Here is a 25,273-nt window from a genome sequence, read left to right as displayed (position 1 = left end):
AACATTGGGGTTTTAGAATGGGACGATGTCTTAAAGATGGGTGGACCAGCTGGGGGACATTTTTTCACAAATGCTCTATGTCTCGCATTTCCATGACAACTAGTGATGAGCTATTACACCTTTAAAGAGAAGTGTCACTATTTTCCGAGCCCACTACATGGCAATTTCTGCTTAATAGTGCCCCAATGCTTTGACCAGCTAATTTCATATAACGTCTCATCATTTTCAAACCAGGCACTCTATGCTACTCTACTCTGCTTTAAGAATTAAGCTACTTCATGAAGCTTCATCAGCCCATCAGTGCTAATGACAACCAAACATAATAGTCTGCCACACACGATCAGCACAAACACTTTTTGATGTCTGTCATGTATGGAAGCACATGTACAATGTGTCTAACATGTTGGATAATGATACTCTTTAGAGATAGATAGATAGATAGATAGATAGATAGATAGATAGATAGATAGATAGATAGATAGATAGATAGATAGATAGATAGATAGATAGATAGATAGATAGATAGATAGATAGATAGATAGATAGATAGATAGATAGATAGATAGATAGATAGATAGATAGATAGATAGATAGATAGATAGATAGATAGATAGATAGATAGATAGATAGATAGATAGATAGATAGATAGATAGATAGATAGATAGATAGATAGATAGATAGATAGATAGATAGATAGATAGATAGATAGATAGATAGATAGATAGATAGATAGATAGATAGATAGATAGATAGATAGATAGATAGATAGATAGATAGATAGATAGATAGATAGATAGATAGATAGATAGATAGATAGATAGATAGATAGATAGATAGATAGAAATAGATAGTTTAGTTTATATAGATAGTTTAAATTTTTTTCCGATTAGAACACAGTAATACAGACCATAATTCACAAAAACAAGAACAAGAACAAAGTTTTTATAAAAAGAATATACAAGATGACACAATCTAAGTCTAAAGATACAGAACATAGATCAAAGACAAATAACAAAGACAGTGTATACAAAGTATAGAATAGAATGTCAAGATACTTTCGCCTGCCCCCAAACTCAGAATACAATACTATTTTTCCTTTAGACGACCTAAAATCCCAACGTTGGTTTTCATTGACCCCAGAATCCTAAAAGCAGGGTTTGCAATGTGTGTAATGTTGATACATGCTGTCACTTAAATATTTGTTAAATATAATGTCACATTAATATATACAATATACTGGTAATTCCAAACAAAGGGGTCTGAAACATGCATGTATGGCTTCAAAGTTGTCTGTTTTAACAACCCTCTTTGAAACATTAGCAGTGGCCATTGCTTGGACGATTAATATAGGATAAGATAACATTTACACTTATAAATGCTTACTCGTCTGGACTATTGCAACAGTTTGTTTTCATGTCTTAACAAGAAGGAGCTGTCTCGTCTGCAGTTGATTCAGAACTCTGCAGCGAGAATTCTGACCCGCTCAAGTAGAAGAACTCACATCTCTCCGGTCCTTAAAACTCTTCACTGGCTTCCAGTTTCTTTCAGGATCAACTTTAAAATTCTGGTTCTTACTTTCAGAGCTATTCATGGTCAGGCTCCTCCTTACATCACTGATCTGATCCAGCCTTACACCCCAGCTCGGGCTCTGAGGTCTGTGGATCAAAATCTACTTATGGTTCCACGCACACGGCTCAGGACCAGAGGAGAGAAATCTTTTCAGGCTGTTGCTCCTAAGCTTTGGAACAATCTTCCTCTCTCTTTGCACTTGATGGAGTCTACTGACTCCTTTAAGAAACATCTTAAGACGTTTCTATTTGTTCAGGCTTTTCCTTGATTTTCTGGAACTCCTGTTGTGTTATCAGTTTTATCTTGATCTTTAAAGTATGTACTTTTTTGAGTATTGTTTTGATTGTTTAAGCGCTTTGTGACCCTGGTCTCGAAAAGCGCTATATAAATAAATATTACTTACTTACTTACTGTGGAGTAAAACTAAATTGTATTGGACTGTGCTTACTACTCTAAAACTAAATTAAATAAGGTCATATCACTAAATATAATCAGAAAAGGTGCTGTTGCAAACACGTCTGTATTAAGTTAAAGTCATGGGATTTCTGAGAATAATCTTTAACCCTGTTGTACAAAGAAATGTTTCTCTCTCTACAGTTGTAAAAGTCATATACATAAAGATAGGGCCCTATGTTTGAATTCAATAATAATATTTGAAGAACGAAAGTGGAGCCTAAATACATATTTCTCACTGATGTAAAAAAAGCAGGGGGATTATTAAATGATGAATGTATATCAAATAAATAGATTCATTTAAATTTGACGATGCAAAGGCATCCTGTGTTCAACATTAACCACATTGATATATTTATTGTGAAAAAAACCTGATGTATTGAATTTAAGGAAACAGATATTTCAATATTCTTCTAGTCCGTCAGGAATTTCTAACAAGGTCGCACAGAAAGAAAGATTGCAATTCTGTTTGATTATTTCTGTCCGAGAAGATTTTATTTTATTCAAAGTAACATGTGCCTGTGACTCTTGACATGTTAAGACACCTTTTTTTCCAGTAAAGTTTACTCAAAAATGCCTCATAACTAGCAAAATCACTCTGTACCAGACCTCTGGCTGAGTCATCATTTTACCCAGATGTATTTTTTATGCGCTTAAAGTGCAAATAATGAAAAACTCTCCTGACTCACTCACATTCAAATGTTGAAGTCTTCCTCTCCAAGATGCAGTAAGTCTTTTAACATGAAAATGTTTTGAAGTCATTACTCTATAAACAGAGTGGGGACACACATGATGTAATAATGTATTCACTCCTCCTACCCTGGAAGTGAAGACTATTTCAATTAAAGGAGTTTTATTTATTTACTGATAAGTACAATTGAGCTTCAAGATCAATTTAAGAGACACTTAGAACAACACATACATTGCCCTAAAAGTTATATTTAGCTGATAATATCTTATTTTTGATGATTTTATCTGAAGGCCGACCTGTGAAAATAACGCCTAAATTAAACTGGTCCGTGAGGCAAAACACTTTTTGTGATTGTTGTGACTCTCGTGGAAACAACCCCCCTAAATGACTGTCATTCATCATCTTGATGTTATCTTGAATAAAGTGTCTTATATGGACCGTGTCTGAATCAATCAATGCATCTCTTTAAGCAACACAGGAACAAGGAATTAATTAGAAATGTGTTATTGATGAAAAGTAAACAGTCACTTTTCTTCAAATTATAACCAAAAGTCACTGGTTTGAAGTTCATCTGCTGCAAAATTGATTGTTTAATAATGGCGATTAGTCCTTTTTTAAAAACTACAGAGGGCCTTGATCGTGACTACATGTAAACAAAAAGTTGAAACGGTGTATTAAAGAAAGTGTAAATGTCCTTTTTTTAATTGCATTTATTTGACCCATTTAACAATCCTATTTATGTTATTTCTGGACAGAATTTCCTATCAAATAATTACATGATTTAAATATTTTTTTTTTTAATATTTAAGTAACACCCTCAGACCCGCCTTTGACGTATGCAGCATTATGTAAGATATCTTCCATTGCATACCCAGAGTTGCGTCATGGGGGAAGAGGCTTTAGCAAAGAAGCGCAGAATTCCCAGCTCCTTCATCAAGGTCTTGCCTGGAGACCCCAACTGAGAGACCTTCCAGTGTATCTTGGGTCTTCCCCTAGGTCTCCTCTGGCGGGACATCCTGGTCAGATACCCAAGCCACCTCATCCGATTCATCTCAACGTAGGGGGGCAGCGGTTCTACTCAGAATTGTAATGTTTCTTCAAACACCTATTCTTTAAGGGGAACCACCTTGGGGGAGGATCTTATTTCAATTTTCTTTGGATTTTGTCATGTATACAATATAGCCATGCTTTCGCGTGGAATCAGGGAACTTTAATTAAGCTGACTTTTCAACCTCTTTAAGAATGTCCTCAAACCATCTCAAAATAAGCTTTAGCTTCTTGCTAACTTTGCTGAGTGTATTTCAAAGTCAACATTTAATCTCTGAAAATAGACTGCGTTCCCTTGTTTGTCAAGACTTCATTTATTTGGCACAACATGAAACAAGTTAATCACTCAAAGAAACTCCTAAAAGAGGTGGCCTTAATTTATAATGTATATACTAAGTTTGGCAAACCATAACTCCTGAACGTCTTTGATGAACAGAGATTCAGCTGCACAAGCCGAAAATACTTCTTGGTCTGGTGGGACCTGAAAGTCTTCTGAGCAAATTGTAAATCATAAAAAAACATTTCAGGCCAAAATAAATAAGAAATGCAACACAAGTGTAAAAGCAGAGTAAACTGGATTAATATTTTATTCCTCCAGATCTCTGGTTTGACCTAAAACTTGGACTGCAAGATCGTAGCAAGAGGGCATTTGGAAATAACGAAAGGAGGATATTCTTCAAGGAAAGCATGTCAGTAATGTAACTTCAAGAGTTTGTTTAAAAACAAGCACAAACATAATATAAAGCTGCGATTATCTGTTAATTTCAGGTGCTTTTAAAGAGATATATTGTAAATGAAGTTTATTTTAATTAAAAAAAAATTGATTTATTAATATGAGCCTATAGAAAGAGTCTAAAGTTAGATTATCTGATCACAATAGTTAAGACTATCACTGTTACTTTCACCTCTCAAGCCAATGTCAATGTATTTGTTGTTCATAATTATAGGTATTATATTGCCTCATATACATTGTGCGGAACCATCACATGGCATTAAATCAAGTTGGAAGATGAATAGAGTTAATAAAAGTTAGAACCACACAAATTCTTATTTAATTTGGCGGGAACACGTTACAGCAGACAGTCTGAGAAGGTTTAAAGATGATACACCAGGTGAAAAGAGGATTTTCACAGTGAGGTCCAATCCTCTTAAGTATGTGACTGCAGGCCTGTCATTGGTTGTGTGGGAAGAATGCATTCTTTCTGGAATTAAGTTGTAACTCCAGGGAGTGGAATATGAATATCAAAGGACCTAAACAGAAAATATTTGATTTATAGTCTCAGAATAGTGAAATGTGCTTCATTTGAAATTTCCAGTACAAATCAAACATTGTCCTTGTTTGTTCTATGGTTGTCAAAGCATCATGTTGTTTTTTTATATTGAATCCGAGGATAAGGATAATATACAAACATTTGCTGGCGTTTAGGTGTGTCAGAAACTGAACATTTTAATCAATGCATCAATTTAAAAGGTCTATGTGTTCTCTGCAGGTGGTTTAATGGTAGTTTCAAGAAAGAGCCGATGAGGTTTCATGAGACAGTGTTGTACTTTCAGAGCTCAATAGATCTCTGTTTAAAAAACGTGGTGAGGATTTGTTGACTTGATCGTTCAGAGGCAACGATTTTAGACTATGTAGTGACCTTTGAAAATAATGACATCTTTTCATGAACCCCACTGCAAGCCAATGTAGTTGATTCGCAAGCGTCATAATGGCATAAGCTTTTTAAAACATATCTTTGTGGAAACAATTGGCTATTGAATATATTCACTTTGAACGGAAGATTAGTAAAGAAATTCAGCCAAGAGGTTAAAACAGGCTACCGAAGATTTACATTGTGCTGCTGGTTCTAGAGAAAAACATTTTGGGATACCCGATTTTGAATCACTTTCCTACGTTCTTTGTTTTGGTGTTGTCTATGTCTTTGCTTTATATGGCCTCCCTCTTCTTTCAGTCCCTGAAATAATTCAATTTCATAGTTCTTGGAATTTACTTTGTCTGGTCTTGGTCTTGATCTTGTCTTGGTCTTATCCTAGTCAGGGTCTTCTAACCTGAGAGTCCACCTGCCAGGACTCACCCGGGTGTTAGAAGAAGCGGCTCAGTGCACCATTCCACACCCGACCGTCAAATGAATATAGTTTATGATCAAGCCGCTGGACTTGGAAACCTCCACAATCCTTCATCACCTTGACCTCACCCAGATCATTTGAACATCAGGCACTTACTTTATTGAAACTATTTACCTGGGGTCTTCAACGGAGTCCCCTGTGCCTCCGTCACACTCGGTCTTGGTCTTGTCTTGGTCGTGTCCTAGACTTTGGTTCTTGCCTGTCTCTTAACTTCCTCTGTTCTTGGTAATGTCTTGGTCCCACCTGAGGCGGTGTCTACCAGTAAGGGTTTAACGATAATAAAAAATAGCCTGTGTAGTATATACATATACTGTATACATACACACACATCAAAGTTCTTATGATGTAATTGGGATTTTAAACAGTTTGATTTTGTCTAAAGCAAAATATTATTTATTTTTACAACCCAGGCACTTAAGATTGGTTTTCTATTTTCCATTGTAATGTTTAACAATGGCTTCCATCTCCACAGTGACTGGTATGTTTCAAAGGTAGGAACAGGAACAGCAGTCACACTGTTAACATGACAGCTTGATTGTATGAACTAAGAAAGGATGGATGACTGTTTCCTCTGCTAGTAGTTCCCTCACAGATTTTTGCTCTAGAGCTACAGCTGACACAATTAACAATGAACACTATAAAAACTAAAATTGAACACAGAATAGATCTCTATTTTGAATTATCATATCTGTTTTGTTGATCGTTTTATTCTTACTTGTAGATATTACATGGAATTTAAATTTGAACTTATTTTCTAGTTTATATTAAACCAACATTTGTGGAATATATTTGAAATAAATACTGAATTTGGATTTTTGAGCAACAAAATCAGCGGTTAAAATAGATTATTCAGCTTTCATTAGTTTGAAAACAATCATATGTGACCAGACCATTAAGACTCACACACACTTGTAAGGGAATCTTTAATTTGAGACTTGAATCAGACTATGCTTTGGCCTAGTATGGAGTATGGAGATAAATATCCTCTTACATTTGTTTAATATTGCCCTTTATACAGCGTTGTGATGAATCACTTTATCCATTTTCTCCACCCTGTCATAGGGTCACAGAAGCTGATCCCAGCTCCTTAGGGCGAAAGGCACAGAAAGTCTTCAACCGATCGTTAGTCTAACACTTACATGTTTTAGGACTGTGGGAGATAATGTGAGTACCCAGAGGAAACTCCATGAAAAAGATTCCTAAAAGCTGGATTTGGACCTGCAATTATCAATCAAGTCAACAAAACTTTTTGTTTATAAATACTTTCCAAACAAGTCGGCCCTTGGTATTCTGAACACACCAGGAAGCCAACAGTACTGGGATAACATCATTCACAGTCCTCATTAATAGTCAACTAGTGACAGCACTGTCTAATTATGAAGCCCATCTATCAGCTGTAACAAGGGCTGTCGCCGATATTTACTTGGGCATAAAAAGCCATGCGGTCTGCTTGATATGCTAAACAAGACGCCACAAAGAATTTGCAAGTTCCCAATCTCGACACTAATGGCTCTCTGTGGTTTCATGAATGATGAATTAAAGCAGATTGCAAACATACAGGAATGACGGACCAGGAAAGAGTGATTTACTCATGACCTCTGGAAGGGGAGCGACAACCTGACACTGATTTCAAAACCCACCTAATGCCTCTTCCTTATTACCACCTAATTATAATTAGTTCTTTAATCAGCCTTTATTATTGGAATAACAATGGACGTTTAAAAGTGTAGATACCATTAGAGGTAACTTCTCTAAGCCCTACACAGTGACATTGCTTTATCTATAATGAGCATTTGGAGCCCAGAATCTTGTCTGCAGATAAAAAAAGAGGCAACTAATAAGAATGATTACGAATCTCAGGCACAAACAAAGAGATAAATCTTCGTGAATGATGGAAGTTATTCTGCCTCTCAGCACAATATGGATCATAATTCCATTTAATGTTCTTTAGCGCTGTTTTCCAACAGTGATCGTCTTTAAACCGGCTGGTGGGAGCAACAAAACCTTTTGTGAATGTTAAATCTCTCCTCACAGCGACCACACGTCCCCCTACAACCATCCTCTCTTTTAATGAAGCTATTATTTTGCCTGTTTCAGATTTGGTAGTGTGAGGTTAATGGCTTCATTAGGCGACAAATCGCCATCCAGGGCTTGTGTAATTTGCTTCCCGTGTACCGTCTTGACTATACTTCATCATTTGCAGTGTTTGAAAGTATTAAATTACAGGAAATAGATGGGTCGGGCAGAGCAACATGGATTGTTTTTATTGCTGCGTGAGATTTGTTGCAATAATTTATTGCAGCTCCGTTTCTTTTTAATAAATTTACTCCCTCAATGGGCGACAGGTCACAATGACACTAACGTTCTTCAACTGCTGAGCTACCACATGGAGACACATAGGGGATTGTTTAGGCCAGGCAAAGAAGGGAAGGTCAGCACCAGCAGTTATTTAGATCTTTGAAGGGCTATTAAGTCAGCTTGGTTACCCTCTCATGGGTGCTACAGAGTTCCTCTTGGGCTCAAAATAACCGCCATTAACGGGTCTCTGTCTGCCCGAGGGTTGTCAGGATACCAAAATTTCAGTGGTCGATGCCAGTACATTTATTTTGATACCATGGTTATAAAAAGCCTTTACTTTGTAGTACACAACTTTATTAAATAAAGAAAATAACAATCAACGGTGATGGTAACATTTTTTTTCCATATACAGTAAATGAAACAAAAGAAGAAAGAAACAAAAATAAGCCAAAACAACAGCTACTAAGTATAAATTCCTTTAAGTATAAATACATTTGTCTAATACATAAATAAGAAAACCAACAAATATTATTCATCCAAACAGTACTGATGAGCAGAGATAAAAAATATAACACTTATGTCTTATAAATGTGAGAATAAATAACAAAACCTAGAGCTATTATATATTAAAACAGTAAAGATGAGCAGCCTTCAAGTTTGAAGAGAATACATGCTTATTTGTCTTTCAAGGATTTCCGAGTCTCTTGGCTGAAGTTTGTGATTCTGATGCTTCTGGTCATTGTCAACTGAATGATGCTGTGAAGTAAAAAGGAAAAATAACTTTTTATTTTAAATATATCAGGAGTTCAGCAACACTCTGAAATGATCTCATAAAATCTCATTAAATTAAAGAACTGTATCGTCACATTGAGTTTATGTGATGTCAAGTATTATAAACGGACTGTAGTAAAGTGTCTCTCTCATTCTAATAACAGAAAGTGTGTTCGTTGTTAGTTTAACATAAGTTGTATCAAACTGAAATTCACTCACCTTGAAGTATTGAGAAGATTAGGAGAACGTTAGGCACAATAGCTAGTAGACTATATATAGATGGACCTGGTAACTGAAACACAGTTTTAAGGCCAACTCAGGATCTCAGCCATCTTAGAAATGCAGTCTGCCTTCAAGAGGCTGAGTTTGGGTGGGCTGAATTATGGTTGGTCGATGAAACTACATTGAGCTCCAGGCTACTGTGGCTAATTTGCGATAATTGTCAGTCGAGTCAACAAGTCCTCTTGAAAACTGAAATAAGTGTTTAAGACCCAAGTTTGTTGAACAAGGCTGCAGATGTTTTTTAACTCTATAAAGGTTTGTTTGGTTCGGTGAGTATGTTACCCTGGGTCTTTTTTTTTTACTAGCACTCACCCATACCTCATATACTTTTTCTAAACTTTCAACATAGACTTGCAACTGCAAAACACAATTGGCCAAATGGATAGTTATTCTAAAAACAAATGTTCTGAAAATATATACTTACTCTTCATTTCAAAATCGAACACATCTTTCTCTGCACATTCTAAATTTACCAAAACGCTGTAAATCTGACGGAAATGGAATTATTCTGTCAAAGAACAAAACTTGTTTTCACTTCACAAGGTACAAGCAGTTAATCAAAGTACACCAGGTTTAAAAATGCTGTCTTTGTTCCTGGATCAGAGCGACATCCATGAGAAGTTTCAGTCTGGCTTCCGTAAACATCACTCTACGGAGACAGCTTTATTGAAAGTGTCCAGTGACATCATGATGTCGGCTGACTCTGGTAAATTCACTGTTCTGGTGCTCTTGGATCTGTCCTCAGCCTTTGACACAGTTGATCACCAGATCCTGCTGAGAAGACTGAGGGATGAAGTTGGACTGTCTGGGTCTGTGTTAGAATGGTTCTCATCTTACCTTTCTGGGCGCAGTTTTAGTGTATCTGCCTATCAAAAAGGTCTGAATCGGCAGATCTGTTGTGTGGAGTCCCTCAAGGTTCTGTTCTGGGTCCTTTATTGTTGTTGCTGTACTTGATTCCCCTCAGTAAAATCATTCAGAGATTTCCAGATGTTTCTTATCACATTTTTGCTGATGACATCCAGCTCTAATGCTCTTTTGACCCAACTGAGCCCCAAAGGCTGAACAGCTTAGTCAATTGTTTGCTAGAAATCAAACAATGGCTGAGTGAAAACACTTTACAGCTAAATGTGGACAAAACTGAAACTCTGGTGATTTCTCCTGATGATAAGATTCCAGGGTTGAGTCAGTACTTGGGTGACTTAGGTCAGTCTGTCAAACTGAGCCTGAGAAACCTGGGTGTTGTATTTGATAAAGACATGTCTCTTGTTTGACACTGCAGAAAACTGACCAGAAACTGTTTCCTTCAACTGAGAAAAATCTCTAAACTTAGGAAAATGTTGTCGGAACATGATCTGGAGCTTGTAATCCATGCGTTTGTTTCTTCTCGTCTGGACTATTGTAACAGTTTGTTTTCATGTCTTAGAAGGAGCTGTCTCGTCTGCAGTTGATTCAGAACTCTGCAGCGAGAATTCTGACCCGCTCAAGTAGGAGAACTCACATTTCTTCGATCCTTAAAACTCTTCACTGGCTTCCAGTTTCTTTCAGGATCAACTTTAAAATTCTGGTTCTTACTTTCAGAGCTATTCATGCCAGGCTCCTCCTTACATCACTGATCTGATCCAGCCTTACACCCCAGCTCGGGCTCTGAGGTCTGTGGATCAGAATCTACTTATGGTTCCACGCACACGGCTCAGGACCAGAGGAGAGAAATCTTTTCAGGCTGTTGCTCCTAAGCTTTGGAACGATCTTCCTCTCTCTTTGCACTTGATGGAGCCTACTGACTCCTTTAAGAAACACCTAAAGACGTTTCTATTTGTTCAGGCTTTTCCTTGAATTTCTGGAACTCCTGTGTTGTTCTCAGTATTATCTTGATCTTTAAAGTATGTACTTTTTTGAGTATTGTTTTGATTGTCTAAGCGCTTTGTGACCCTGGTCTCGAAAAGCGCTATATAAATAAATATTACTTACTTACTTACTACTTGAATCAAAGGTTTGGAATATTGGTTTTGCTATTTTTGCATGTTGAGGCTTAACATTCATAAATAATACAAAAAAATATCTGTAATTTCAATGGGAAGTATAGCTTGTCTGTTAAGAAAATGTGTGGATTGTATGGCAACAAAAGGCCGATGCTGTGCTAAATATGAGCATTGACAATTGAGCATTGAGCCTGTGACAACATGATGGAGAAAACGTTTGTTAGCATCTTAAAAACTGTAATTCATCTTTGTGCTTCTGAAAGGAAATATAAGAAAACGATGGACCTCCTACTTTACTGTTAAGCTACCGGAGACTCATGTTTAATGCTGTGGTGTCCGGATCTAGGGGGGGGCGAGAGACATTTAATGAGTTAAAACAAGCAGTGTCCAAATGTCAACTGTAACATTATACCAAATGTATTAAAAAAAAAAAAAGGTCTATATCAGGAGTGGGCAATGCGTCGATCGCGATCTACCGGTCGATCGCGAAGCTGTTGCGAGTAGATCGCGTGATCTAATAATGATTTAATAAAATATGATATAAGAAAATAGTAAAGAGAGCTCTGATTCGCTGCTGTGCATGTCAATCAAATGGTTATTGCGCCGATTGGTTGACAATTTGATTGACATGCACAGCAGCCAATCAGAGATCCTGCCTCGTCTACTGAACGCATTGCAAAGTTCGTATGAATCGAGAATAAAGAGCAAAACGTGCGACAGTCATTTTATGCAATTCAGAAAAACGATATAGAATTATAAGCTTGTTTAAAAAAATATATATATATATATCGAACAAAATAATGCGCGTTTGATCGCTACCAGAGTCACAGAAACATGTCGTCAGTTCCATCAAAGTCAAGCTGCAGGTTCCAACCTTTTGTGATCGCGTCCTTAAAACACACGTGTATTAATACAACATCACATGATGACTATTTGTAAATTACCTTTATCTCACTAATATAATAAGAATACACAAACACGTTAAACAGTTGCAGGTGAGCCACACATTCTAATGACGTCAGAGACATCAGACAAAGCAATTATGATGATAAATTACTGGTTAACAGTTTCTATTCTCGTTAAAATTCATCTGAAGATGTTTTAAATTTTAAATAATCCACTTATGTGATTCATATCAGACATGTTTTAAACATATAAACTGTTAGTTTGAATTCATGTTTTCATTTGTTTTTGTTTTTTCATGATCACAGAAATGGAGAAATTTAAGTCTTGTGCTTCATTTAAACATGATGGACATATTGAAATGGAGGCATGGAAAGGGATGAACCCGTCTGAATTCTTTGTTGATTTTGATGAACAAAGGAAAAGGGCTTGAATTGGTGTCAAGCACAGATTCTTACACATGAATATTTTTTGTGCACCATTTGGGTTCGAATGAATGACCATTTTTAGTAGGAAATCAATGCAATTCTTAGTACATATGAGTCTGAACTTGTCTGCAGTGGAGGATGAGATTTAACACTGGCTGACACTGATCTTAAGACCAGGTCTCATGGACATTTTTGGAAGTTACTCTCAGAGGAAAAGTATCTTCTTACGAGGAAATATGCTCCTCACTGACTGACTCTAGTTATTTATGTAAGTCAGTATTTTTATGAAGATGATTAATTCCACACATCCTTCCATCATGACTGATTATCAGTCCATTTACTTCATTCAGTGCAAGTCATCTGAGTGAAGTATGTAATTACTTACGTTGAGCAAATTTGATGAAGGTAGATCTTTTGAAGTTGATCATTAGAAAAGTAGCTCGCAAACCGAAAAAGTGTGAGCACCACTGGTCTATATCATTTCATCTTTTAATTTAACACACATGTATAACTGTTTCACAGACAGAAGAAAAAAAATGTAGGAATAGTATTTAAGGGTTCCCAAACTTTACCATGCCAAGGCCCCCCAAGCACCATTAGCTTATGGCCTTTGGACCCCCCTTTGCAAAACACAGCATGATATTTAAAAACATATTAAGAAACATAAAATGTTCTATTCACTTTCAATATTTATTATTTGTTGAGCATTTTTCAGGTAACCTAGGCCATTTTCTTGTATTTCTGTAAAGCCATACTCATGAATTTGAGATGACCATGAAATCCAATCTGTTTTACAAAAAAATAAAACATTTCATGGCAGTTGGTCAGCTCCTTTGGTATTTTTTCTCTAAGGAACCTGACATTTCCTGCTTACTAGCTAGTATAACAGGTGCAACAAGCTAGGTTAAAGTTGTCACAGGTGGTAGAGTAAGGAACATTCAGAAACTTGAGAATCCAAAGATCAATTCTGTTTGCGTGTGTATTATGTTCAGTGCACATGATTAAAATATTTGATTTTATGTTATAATATTGCATTAAATTCCATTCTTTCGTTCCTTCCAATTTATTGAGCCTCCTAGCGCCCCCTGGTGGCTCTAACTTTAAAACCAAAGCTGTTCGACAACCACAATGTATTTAACTCATTTAAGATAAATAGTTCACAGATTTGATGATTTTTAATCCAAATTTCTTTAGGATATTGGATATTTTTTAGGAGCTTTAAAAAAAAAAAGACAACTTCTTTCAAAGCCAGACTTTTCCAATAAAGTACACTTTTACCTTTTTTATGTCATGTGAAAGTAATTAGAAATCTCTTGCATTTTGGAAAAAGGATTTTATGAAAAAAGCTAAAAGCTTCTTCCAAATATGAACGCATGATGTGTTTGTCTCTCTGTGAATGAGCTCCGTTATGCAGTTTAGCAAAGTGACGCCTGGAAGCTCCCTCTGAGTGCGCCGTGATGTTTAATTCATGCCTGCATATGTTTTGATTCATTCGATTCCAGGTGAGTCTGTAACAATTGCAGACACTGGAATGAGTTGGAGGAGTTGGGTGGCAATAAAAATGATAATGAAAAGAGAGACAGAGGCCACATTGTGCAAAGGACTGTAAAGCTGGTGGGCTCAATCAAATGCTGAACAGCTGCCTCAAGCTTTCCAGAAGTTGTGATCTTATCTTTAATGAAAGGATGCAATAAAAAGGAGCATAAGAAAAATAAATCCTCTTTAAACCCCTCTGGATCAGGCAGAAAGCGCGTCAGTAAACAGAACAGTCAGCCGCAGTTTTTGAAAGTACTAATGAAACAAATGTCGGCACTGCCATTAAGCACTGAGTCATATGAACCCATGGTTGTTGTTTCAATACTCGTCCACTCTCAGAAACTGTTAAGTGCCTGCTTTACACACTTTGCTTTGTAGCTGTTATTGTCAATAAGTAGAGTTCAAAGTTAAAAATAGTCCCGACAATTTCTGAGATTTTAAAACATTTCTTCATAAACCATCACATTAAAAAAAAGTAAGAGCCCTAAACTTTATTTATTTATTTGAATAAGAATGATTTTCTTTGCAGATCAAAAGAGTGATATACAGTGTGATATATACAGTAAGTGTCAGTTCATTAAGTAATTTATTGGTTTGAACAGATGCCATTTATACGTTTAAATTCTGCTGTATTCGAGTACCAAGTGTTGCTGCAACCTTTAGTTTTCACCAGCAAGTCAGTGTACTTCAGTCTAAATAATAAGGAAATCGAAATTAAAAATCAGGTTTATATGAAGTACTATAAAGGTAAGACATCAAAAACCTTTTTTTATGGCTCACCAAACAAATTAATATCCAATACATTGACTTTATTACATTTTCCCACAAACAAATGTGAATGTGATATCTCTTGTGTTGTCACTGGATCAAGGTGAACTTCATCCCTGGCTTCTTAAAAAAAACATCTTTTTGGGACCTTTCGGTAACCCTGACCCTGAAATAATACAAGGGTTGATGACTGTAATAAATCAATAGCAATTTGTCCAATAATTTGACCTATGAAAGATTTCTTTGAGGCTGTCATAAATCAGTGTATTGTGTGATTTTGAAAGCTGTTTTTTTGTTTTCTTCTAAGCTCAGAAGACAATTTTCGGAGTATCCTGCTGCTCGCTCGAAAAGTACTTGAATCATTCTATCTTTTATTGTTTCCTTGAAGGGTTTTAGAACACTAAATCAGTACCCTGGAACAGCAAGTGTCTGCTGCACTTTTCATTTCTCTATCTTCCAACCCCTGTTAATTCTTCCTCAGTATCCACACTCTGTTTAACAATAACTCTTGTTGACCCTTCTGTAGGCCAGTTAAGAATGATTCAAAACCCCCATCTCCAGATCCATTCACAAAAGCATGTATGTCAAAATAAGGATAGTGATTTTTGCAACAAAAGCACACAGCAGTTTTGGATTGATGAAATCAAATCCCGACAAATTTCCGCAGCCTCTTTTACAAGAACTTGAGCCAAACAGTGACAGATGTGGCGTAAATATTGAAATTTCCCTGAAGCTCAAAGCAACAAAATGGAAAGGGAAGTGAAAGAGCCTTGATACTAGCGCGTTTAAAAGACAAGTGAGTATTGTTTGTATTAATGGATAGTTTCAATAAATGTAAAGATAAATCATATTGGGATAAAGAATGGTTAATTAATGGTAAATAGGCTTGTTTCTTACCTGTCGGCCATATTTGTTACAGAAGCGGAAGAATCAGTCTCTCTGTCAATTACTGGAGATTTTTGGTTCATCACTACGTTCTCCTCATAACACAATGTCACTCGAGTCATCAAATTCCCTTTCCACGGCAATGCAATAAATTTGAAAGTTTGAAAGTAAATTATTGTGGCTCGTAATGTTTTTATGGCACTTTAAATTAAATAAATTGATCAAATGAAATGTTGTTGGCAATTATAAATCTTCTTGTGGGCCACACAGTGGTCACGATTTTAGCAGTTGCAAGAATGGCTCTCTCTCTTTACCAAATATATCCTCCAGCAGGGTTTAGTTTAATGCAACAATAGCTGAAATACTTGGTGTTGCCCAAATTGGTTTAATTGAAATTGGACTTATTCAGCTTGGTCGTCCTCTGCCTCCCCATGCCCCAGCAAATTGGTCAAATAAGCTGAAATTCAGCTAATACCCCTGTTATGATTTCATACATATGGTTTACATTTCATGAAAATGGGACATGCTTAAATTGCAATTGCGATATTCTCAACCCACTTCAGATTAAGAAAGGAAATGGAATTCTGTTTTATATATAATTAACTAACTAAACAACCTGGCGTTAGCAAGGGATTTTTGCAAGATACAAAACAGAAATATCTTAAATGAAGAATGCGAAGACCATCTAATTGAGTTTGAAATGTTTTATTTTCACTGTTTGCAGTTAAAAGGTCATGCTAAGGTCATGGATTACAACAGATTCCGGAAGCTACCAAGAACTCAAAGAAGGACTCAAGTAGGAGAACTTTTAAAAGGCTAATATTTAGGCCTAATGAGTTCTAGTCAGACATTGAAAATAAGCCTATTAGAACTCTTTTCCTATTGTACTATTGTACTAATTATTATTATAAAAAAACTTACTCCTGACACAGAGCAGTTCATGGCAATCATTTCTGAGTTCTTTAGGACCCCTGTAGCATGCGTCGCATTGTAACCTAGCTGACTTAAGTATCCTTTACAGATATAGATTACAGTATATACATTTAATGCAAATTAGAGGCATTTAAATGTTCCTGCCTCCTTCGCGTGACCTGAGCAAGTTGTTCTCCTTGACTTAAACCTTTACTGGGAGGTCAGTGGTCTCATTTTGTTGGGCAGTTTGGGAGTCTATAAGGCCTATAAGGTGGACACACACACACACACACACACACACACACACACACACACACACACACACACACACACACACACACACACACACACACACACACACACACACACACACACACACACACACACACACACACACACACACACACACACACAGATAGATAATATGTAAACTTTGATGAAAACAAAAAGAAACACTGACTCTTTAATGATCCATATCTCCTTGGATATTGCTTCCAAATTTGCGGACATTGTCTCTGCTATCATTCCCTTTTTTATTTATTTACAGTTCGGATTTCTGTCCTCGTCTCAAAATAACGATCTCCCTGGAAGCCGTGATATAACTGGGGACAGGTGATTACGGAGAAAGAAAAAAAACCCTTCAATCGATGGATAATGAATACCGATGAATCACAGGCGAGGGAAGCGGCAACAGGGAGCGCTCTCTAGCTCTCTGGCATTTCTTTGATTAATGCTTTGTCTTGCAATGCACGGTGACCGCAACTCCCATAATGCTTTGCAGATGATTGTCTGGAGACTTCATTTTCCTCCACCTGTATTGCCCCAAAATCCTCATAGCTTTCCCATGGTGATGCCTCCCATCCAATCAATCAATTATATTGCCATGGTGATTAATCATAAACCTAGATGGAGTCAAACCTTGTTGTTCAGTGACAAACAATTCATGGAAACTACTGTTTGGCATATTCATGCTGTATATAGTTGACATCTTAATATATATTGTTGTGGTCTTTATGGGTAATTATAAGGTATATGAAATTGTTTGAATGAAACTTAAAATACCCATAATTAAGTTTTACTATCTTTTGTTTGATTTGCTTTTACTGACCTTTTAAGTGATTTTCAACCTGACAGCCGAACATCTCTGATGGACGTAATCATACAAACAAACCTTCTTAAATCATTTGAAATTTGAAAAAATAAAAAAATGTATTTAAGTTTTGGAAAAAACTTAAGCCGATTGATAAGTACATTATTGGCACTGATTTAAGATAAAATGTAATATATATATATATTCTTTCCTAACTGGCAGCAGTCTGACTTCAGGGCTTGATAAAACTATTTCTGATTATTGGTCTGACTATTCTGTGCATTGAAACACAGCCACTGTTTGGGATTGAACTGTACACAGCCTGACAGTAAGCTAATAATACAGACGAATTCAAGAATTATCAATTCAACTTTGAAAATAATCTTCCAACAGCCAATCAATCAATTAAAAAAAAACGATACAGAACATTAACATTAATCAAAGCCTGTATTTTCATTTATATCATGATTATGCTTCTAGAAATCCACAACTTTACTCTCTCCATCCCCTTGCAATATGTTTAACACGGCGGTAGCTTTTGGTGACATGACATTTTAACTAATGAGACGGGGTGTAAAACGAGGGGTAAACTCAATTTGATGCCTGGGGGGAATTAGAAGACTGTGACAGGGAAGGTAATAGGATTCAGCCAGGCAAATAAATAGATAATGAAAACACAGGACTGAATTAGAGCAAACAAAATGTAATGACCCAATCAATAAATAAAATATATTCAACTGCTTGGCTGCGATAATGGCTGAGTAGAAGATACCGATCACGGTGAGGATGTCATCCATAAAGTTTGGCCCTTGCAGCTGCAGGCTTTTTTTTTTTTTTTTTTTTTACTTTTAAAATGCATCAATTGTAACAAAAGCTTCTGTCAAACCAAGCTCTGGGACTAATTTGGGCGCTTCAGGGAAATTTGTTTAAGCCATCTTTAGTGAAAAATTAAGTTTCAACCCAGAGCGCTTAAAAAGTCTGAACATAAAATTATTGAAATTGCAAACATAGATCTTTGCAAGTGGCCTTTATTGCCTCCCCGCTGCTCTTCAGAGGCCATAACAAGTGCACACGAGCAAAGCTTGGATTAGTGGGTAATGGCTGGCATCAATATGACTGTAATGTCATTTTGTGATGCATCCCGGTCGTTACGGGCCCGGCAAAGAGAAGTCCCCGGCTTGCTGTAATGACTGGGATGTCAGGAAAACAAATGTTATTATCTCGCAGTAAAAAAGACCTTTATTTCCGTGACAAAAGTGGGAGAAGAAGTCAGATGGTTTGTGTTCGTTTGAATCCAAATGCTATTGTTCTTGACTCAGAGAAAAGGGGAACGTTGCTTATGTAATTGATCGATACTCTTGGTTTGAACATGGTCCATTGATTTGTCTTTGTGATTTAGCAAGAGGTACAGCCAGAGGTTCAGCTTGTTTGTAAGACCTCCCTGTGCAACATATTGGACTTGATACTTCAGGACGAATGGAAGACGATTATAATGATAATTACAAAACTAATAGTAAACCAGCCACGTGTGTGTACAGCACGGCAAACGCAGGCTTATATCGGTTAGTCACTAATGTGACACACAGAATGCTATTACATAGGGATTTTGTCTTGATAACACTTAGAACATTATGGGAACCATCATCCTTTACTTTGCCCGGCAAGATTAGCATTGGTAGCTCACTGGGTGGTAACGAGGACAAGTTAGTATGAGGTTATCAGTTCAATTTGCACAGGTAACTAATGTTGGCCCTTATTTAAGATCCCAGGACAGACCGGGGAAGAGAGTGCTGTTACATTCAACCCTTTGACTGAATTAAGTGTAGTTACTTTTCAACTGATCACATGGAATCTAGCTTACTTGTAAATATCATAACATTATTCTTTACATGTTAGACTCTTTTAAAGCAACTTGTTTTATAAGAGTTGGTTCTTATTTTCCTTTCTCCATTTTTGTGAGCATTTCAATAATAAACAAAATTATTTTGGAAAAAGTTTACTTTAATATCATATTTACGTGTTAAATACTTTTTTCAGATGACAACCACATCTCCACAATAACCTGTTATGTAATGAAAAACAAATGATGCATGGGATTAAAAAAAATATACATTTCAAATGATTTTCAGAGTTAGCTCTGTTGCCTAAGGGCCTATTACACCGGCCTCGAGACTACTCCGTGACCGTCTTGAGACCAAGAAGAGCGAGGAGACCTTACAGTGCCGCTACTTTTGTGTGAATTGGTTGTCCCTTTGCCGACTGCCCTGGTGAGATACAACCCTAAATTGTCTAATACTTGCATACAAGGATGATAATTTCAATAAGCCATAATAAGTATGAATTAGGGTAACTTACTAGAAACTTTGTGATCAATCACAATGTAATTTATCCTTTGAGGTTTAAAATATGTTAATAACTTAATAACCTGTTCACTAGTGATGGATGAAGCGTCATGAAGCAGTAAGTAAGTAATTATAACTTGTAAAGCATCTTTCTCAGTCCAGGGTCACAAAGCACTTGAACAATCAAAACAATACACAGTTAAAATACATACTTTAAAAAGTCAAGACAATAGTGATAAACACAGCAGCCCCAATATAATTGAGAAAAATCAAAATAAAAAGGTCTTAAGATGTTTCTTGAAGGAGTCAGTAGATCCATCAAGCGCAAAGAGAGAGGAAGATCGTTCCAAAGCTTAGGAGCAACAGTCTGGAAGGATTTCTCTCCTCTGGCCGGAAGCATGTGCGCTGAACCATCAGCAGATTCTGATCCACAGACAAGACAAGACAAGTACCACTGTAACAGAGACTTTGACAATCCCACTTCACCCCTAAGTATCCTCAGCAGGATCATCAGAAGTGCATTTACCCGAATAAGCTGATATCATGATATCATTGGACACTTTCAGTAAGGCTGTCTCCATAGATTGATGTTTGCGGAAGCCAGACTGAAACTTCTCTTGGATGTCTGATCCAGGAACAATGACAGCTGCACAGAGGCCACCTTCTCTAAGATCTTGCACAAGAATGGGAGCTAAGAAATAGGCCTGAAATTACTGACCGTGGCCTTTTGAGTATTTTTTTAAATGCATTTGGAAAAGCACCCAAAAGCAAGGGGAGAGGGAAAGGTTTACTATTTTGGTAACCCAAGGCAAATTACATCAAACACTTTAATAAAGAGCCTACATGGAAGGGCGTCGGATGAGCAAGACGAGGGTTTCATCTTGCTCACCAGTGCTGATATATCAGCAAGTGTCACAAGGTTAAAGGAGGACCAAAGGCTGGAGACAGGCTCAGTAACAGCAGGGGTTCCACAAAATGGGGGAGAGATTTTCTCTTTGATCAATTTAATTGTGTCAGTGAAAAATCACAACATTGCATAGCTCTCAGCTTCACAGAGGACAGGCGTGATTGGAGCAGCAGGACACACAAGGGAATTTATTGTGTCAAACAACACTTTTGCATTTTCCATCATCTCATTGTATGAGGACATCAGATCCCTGAGGTGAAGTCTGTGCACCTCAAGTTTAGATTTCCACAGATGCTCAGTCTTTCGACAAAGTCTCTTCAGAGTCAGGAGACATTCTTTTATCCAAGGAACCATTTTTCTGAATTGTCAAGTTTAATTTAACAGTGTTACATTGTTTAGAGGTCAGTAGGTGGCGCCATCAAAATGATGTGATGTTTCAATAGAACAGTTGTTTAAAACAAAGGAAAAGTTCAGAGACCGCCATCTGGTGGGCTCTGAATATAAGGACACTTCTTCATGAAGCTTCGTCAGATCATCGCTACTGTTAATATATCTGTATTTATATTACTGGTTTCAACACAAATGTTGAAAATGTCCACAATAGACACGTAATTAAAAAAAAAAAGTCTGTTTATTCAAACCTTAGTATATTTTATTATGGCGAAAAAGTTATTATTTCCTGTTCAAAGAAAGTTAGCAAGGTTGGTGGGGGGGGGGGTATTCAATGGTTGACAGTTGAACTTTAGCAATAAATGTTACAATTCATCGGCTCTGGTAAACATTCTTCAGGGGTAAGAATAGGGGTTAGGTTAGTAAATCTTCCTACAGTCTGTTCTCTTGTATGTTTCCTTTGTCACCATTCTTTTCACCGTGGTGTGTGTTTATAGTAACATCAATACAAAGAAGACATTTCCAATTTACAGTTATTATGTATTTAACATTGAATATCGTTGTATTTATCCAGTTATATTGTGTTGAAGCTTGCAAAAACGTCTGGTTCACTGAAAAGCACAGATAAATTTTTTTTAAGAGATTTATGTTTATTTTGGTCTGGTAAACAAGTAAGTAAGTAAGCAATTTGTATTTATATAGCGCTTTTCCAGACCAGGGTCACAAAGCGCTCAAACAATCAAAAAATACTCAATGCTCAAGTTAATACTGAGAAAAACACAGGAGTTCCAGGAAATCAAGAAAAAGCACAAATAAGTTTGTCTTAAGATGTTTCTTGAAGGAGTCACTATACTCCATCAAGCGCAAAGAGAGAGGAAGATCGTTCCAAAGCCTTCTCAATCATTCTACATAATTTGGTAATTGATTTCCAACTGCTTTAAATACCCAAGAAGAAAAACAATTGAGAAACGCTGCCTTGTAAGAAGAGAGGAGTGAAAAGGAAATGATATCTATAAGAAATAATGAGACAGCGAGGGATTGTTAAGGATGGACCATTGTTTTCCATATATTTCATCATATGCAACCAAAACTCTTGTGGATTCCTTTTATTGCACTCTTTTCATATCAGTTTTAAATCTTCAGTGATCATAAATATTCCCACTTCAGTGCAAGTTTCAAAGACTTTTAATAATGACTCTGAAACCAGGAAATTATTTCATCTTATAGACCCTTACATTCCTTGACATTTGTTTGGATACTGTATTCACTTTTTAAAGTTTAGTTTTGCTTCGATGTACATATTTGGAATACACAAATGGATAAAATAATTTGACAATTCTCAAGACAACTCATGCTCTTTGTCTTGTTCTTGGAGTCTCTCCTGGTCACATGCCCTTATAGAGGACTTTATATAAATGAACGAAATTGTCGTCAACAAATCGTTATCAACAATAACTAATTGACTGTATGATGCAAAATTCATAACAGATACAAGCTATACAAAATGTATCTCAGAGACCCTCCCATCGCATAAAGAGACATGCATGCTGCTAATACAGTGAACTAAATACAAAAAAAATATAGCAGTTCCAAGGTCAATTATTTTTTATGTGAAAAAATAATGGTGTTTAACGGATGCTCTCTATTTTAAGATCAAGGCAACTGACGCTGCATATGCTGACCGTGTATTATCCTTTAAAAACAGTAATATGAGAAGAAGAGCGTTCTTTGATTAAGAAATTAATGAAAGATGGGAAAACCTATACAGAAGTGCAGCAAATGATCTTTATCAGATTCAATTGTTCTTACGGGCGTAAGAAGGCTCTTAAGAAGGGTCCGGCTCAGAGGTGGGGCTAGGAAGTGGGTGTTTTCCAGACAGGTTCTTAACTGCCTTCTTAGGAGAACCTTAAGACCAATCCAAAGAAGCTTCATAACAAGCTTGAAGTCGGAGCTATCCACCGCAGTGGTGCTGAAACTGAATCAATCACCTCTTTATCAGCACATAAGTCACACAGAGCGCATGCACAGACTTTGGCAACACCTTCATATTAAGTAGCAGGTGGAGCCCCTCTGAGTTCAAAAACATCTTGTTCCTTGATATCAGTGATATGCAAAGGAGTTGATGATTTGTTTTTCTATGTTTACTGTAGATAATTTGGTTAAATTAGTTCATTGTTTTACTCTCCAGCAACCTTGTGGCAATTTTCTAATCATCCTCATGTCAACTAAGGGTTTGATTAGTGTATGATACTTAGAGGTCTTCATCTCCGTCCAAAATATGGTGCTCATTTGTAATGACCATCTTGTATTGAAGCCTTGACAAGAAAAACCTTTAAAGTCTATTATTGCAAGCATACGGTGGACAGTGGACTGGACACTACAGACTAGCACCATGATGGTATTTGACTGTTTTTAGCTGCGTTATTTTGGACGGAGGTGAATATGACGGGAGCTCCAGTCACTACTACTACTACTATTAAAATAGACTTGCATTATTGCCTATGACGCTAAAAAGGATCAGATTATTCTGAAAATAACCCCAACCCTTAGTCGACATGAGTTCGAGCAGAAAATGAGTGAATGTTGAATTTTGGGTGTACTAACCCCTAAACATGTAATTCATTCGAACATGTTTTCTTTATTGAAAAGTTAATAATCAGCTTGATCTTACATTTCCTTCTTATAGAAAGATCTTCTTAAGATAAGACCGGCTCTCACATTCTTTCACTGTGTTCTTAAGAGTGCTCCTAAAAAGAACGTAGCACTTACAGAGAAATTTCACCCAAAATTCATACTTCACTAATTTTCTACTCACCCTCATGTTGACTAAGGGTTTGGATTATTTTCAAAACAATTAGTTCCTTTTTAGAATTAAAGGCAAAAATGCATGTAAATGTAATTCAGTGACTGGAGCTCAGATTCATCTTACTCCAAAAGATGCTTAAAAACATCCAAATACCTCCATACTGGTTGTTCCTAATTTCCATCTTGTTTTGAAGCCTAGACGACAAGAATTTTTCTGGAAAACTTAGATAAGTCTATATTTATGCTCGTTTGTGGCAGACGTTTAAACGGTAACAAGCCATATGAACAGGAAGCACTCTGGGTAATATCGCACTCTTACAGTGTTCGGGATATTACCCGAAGTACTGTTTAAACATCAGAAACAAGTGAAAAATATAGACTTCACTTCAAGCCTTCAATACAAGATGGATATCACAGACGAGCAGTATGGATGTATATGGATTTTTTAGAGGAAGATGAACCTGAGCTCTAGTCTTACATTAAAATGGACGTACATTTTTGCATATAACTGCGAATTACTCTTAAAAGTTAACACAGTTTCCTCTGCAGTGGTGTACATGATGATTCAAAACAGTCATTGCTCTTTTATGATAATGATTCCAAAGTATTCCCGACAGATAGTGGTGTCCCTAAAGCGTACCCTCTTCATTTGTTTTCATCCCAATTAATAAGAATCCTCGTCGCTGCTCTCGACCCTCGAGCCACAATTTCTGACATTTCAATATTTAGCGATTTATACAACTGGAAAAGTCTCAAAACTCTCTAACCTTTAGCAATCAGAACTTCGAGGGAACGTCAGGGTCGGCTTGGGGCCATAGGAGAGAAAGTTAAAAGGCAGAGAAAATGAGAAAGAAGACAGCGAGTCGGATCATTAGGATTTTCCTTATGCTGTCCGTGCTGCTAATTACACCCAGTGAAGGAACCTCAGAGGATGATGCTGCTGCGCTTCATGTTAGGATCCTTGGTGGTCTTTTTTTCAGCATCTACTTTGTTGATGATGTGGATAATGAGCCACCTGTCTTGCAGAGGTCCTGCAATATCTCACTTGCTATTTCATCTGCTGGTGTGTGGGGGAACAGAAAAGCTTGC

Source organism: Callionymus lyra, chromosome 12 (assembly GCF_982586985.1).
Source record: "Callionymus lyra chromosome 12, fCalLyr1.hap1.1, whole genome shotgun sequence".
NCBI classification, from domain to species: domain Eukaryota; kingdom Metazoa; phylum Chordata; class Actinopteri; order Syngnathiformes; family Callionymidae; genus Callionymus; species Callionymus lyra.
The sequence above is the reverse complement of the archived record's forward strand: the minus strand, read 5'-3'. Positions refer to the sequence as shown.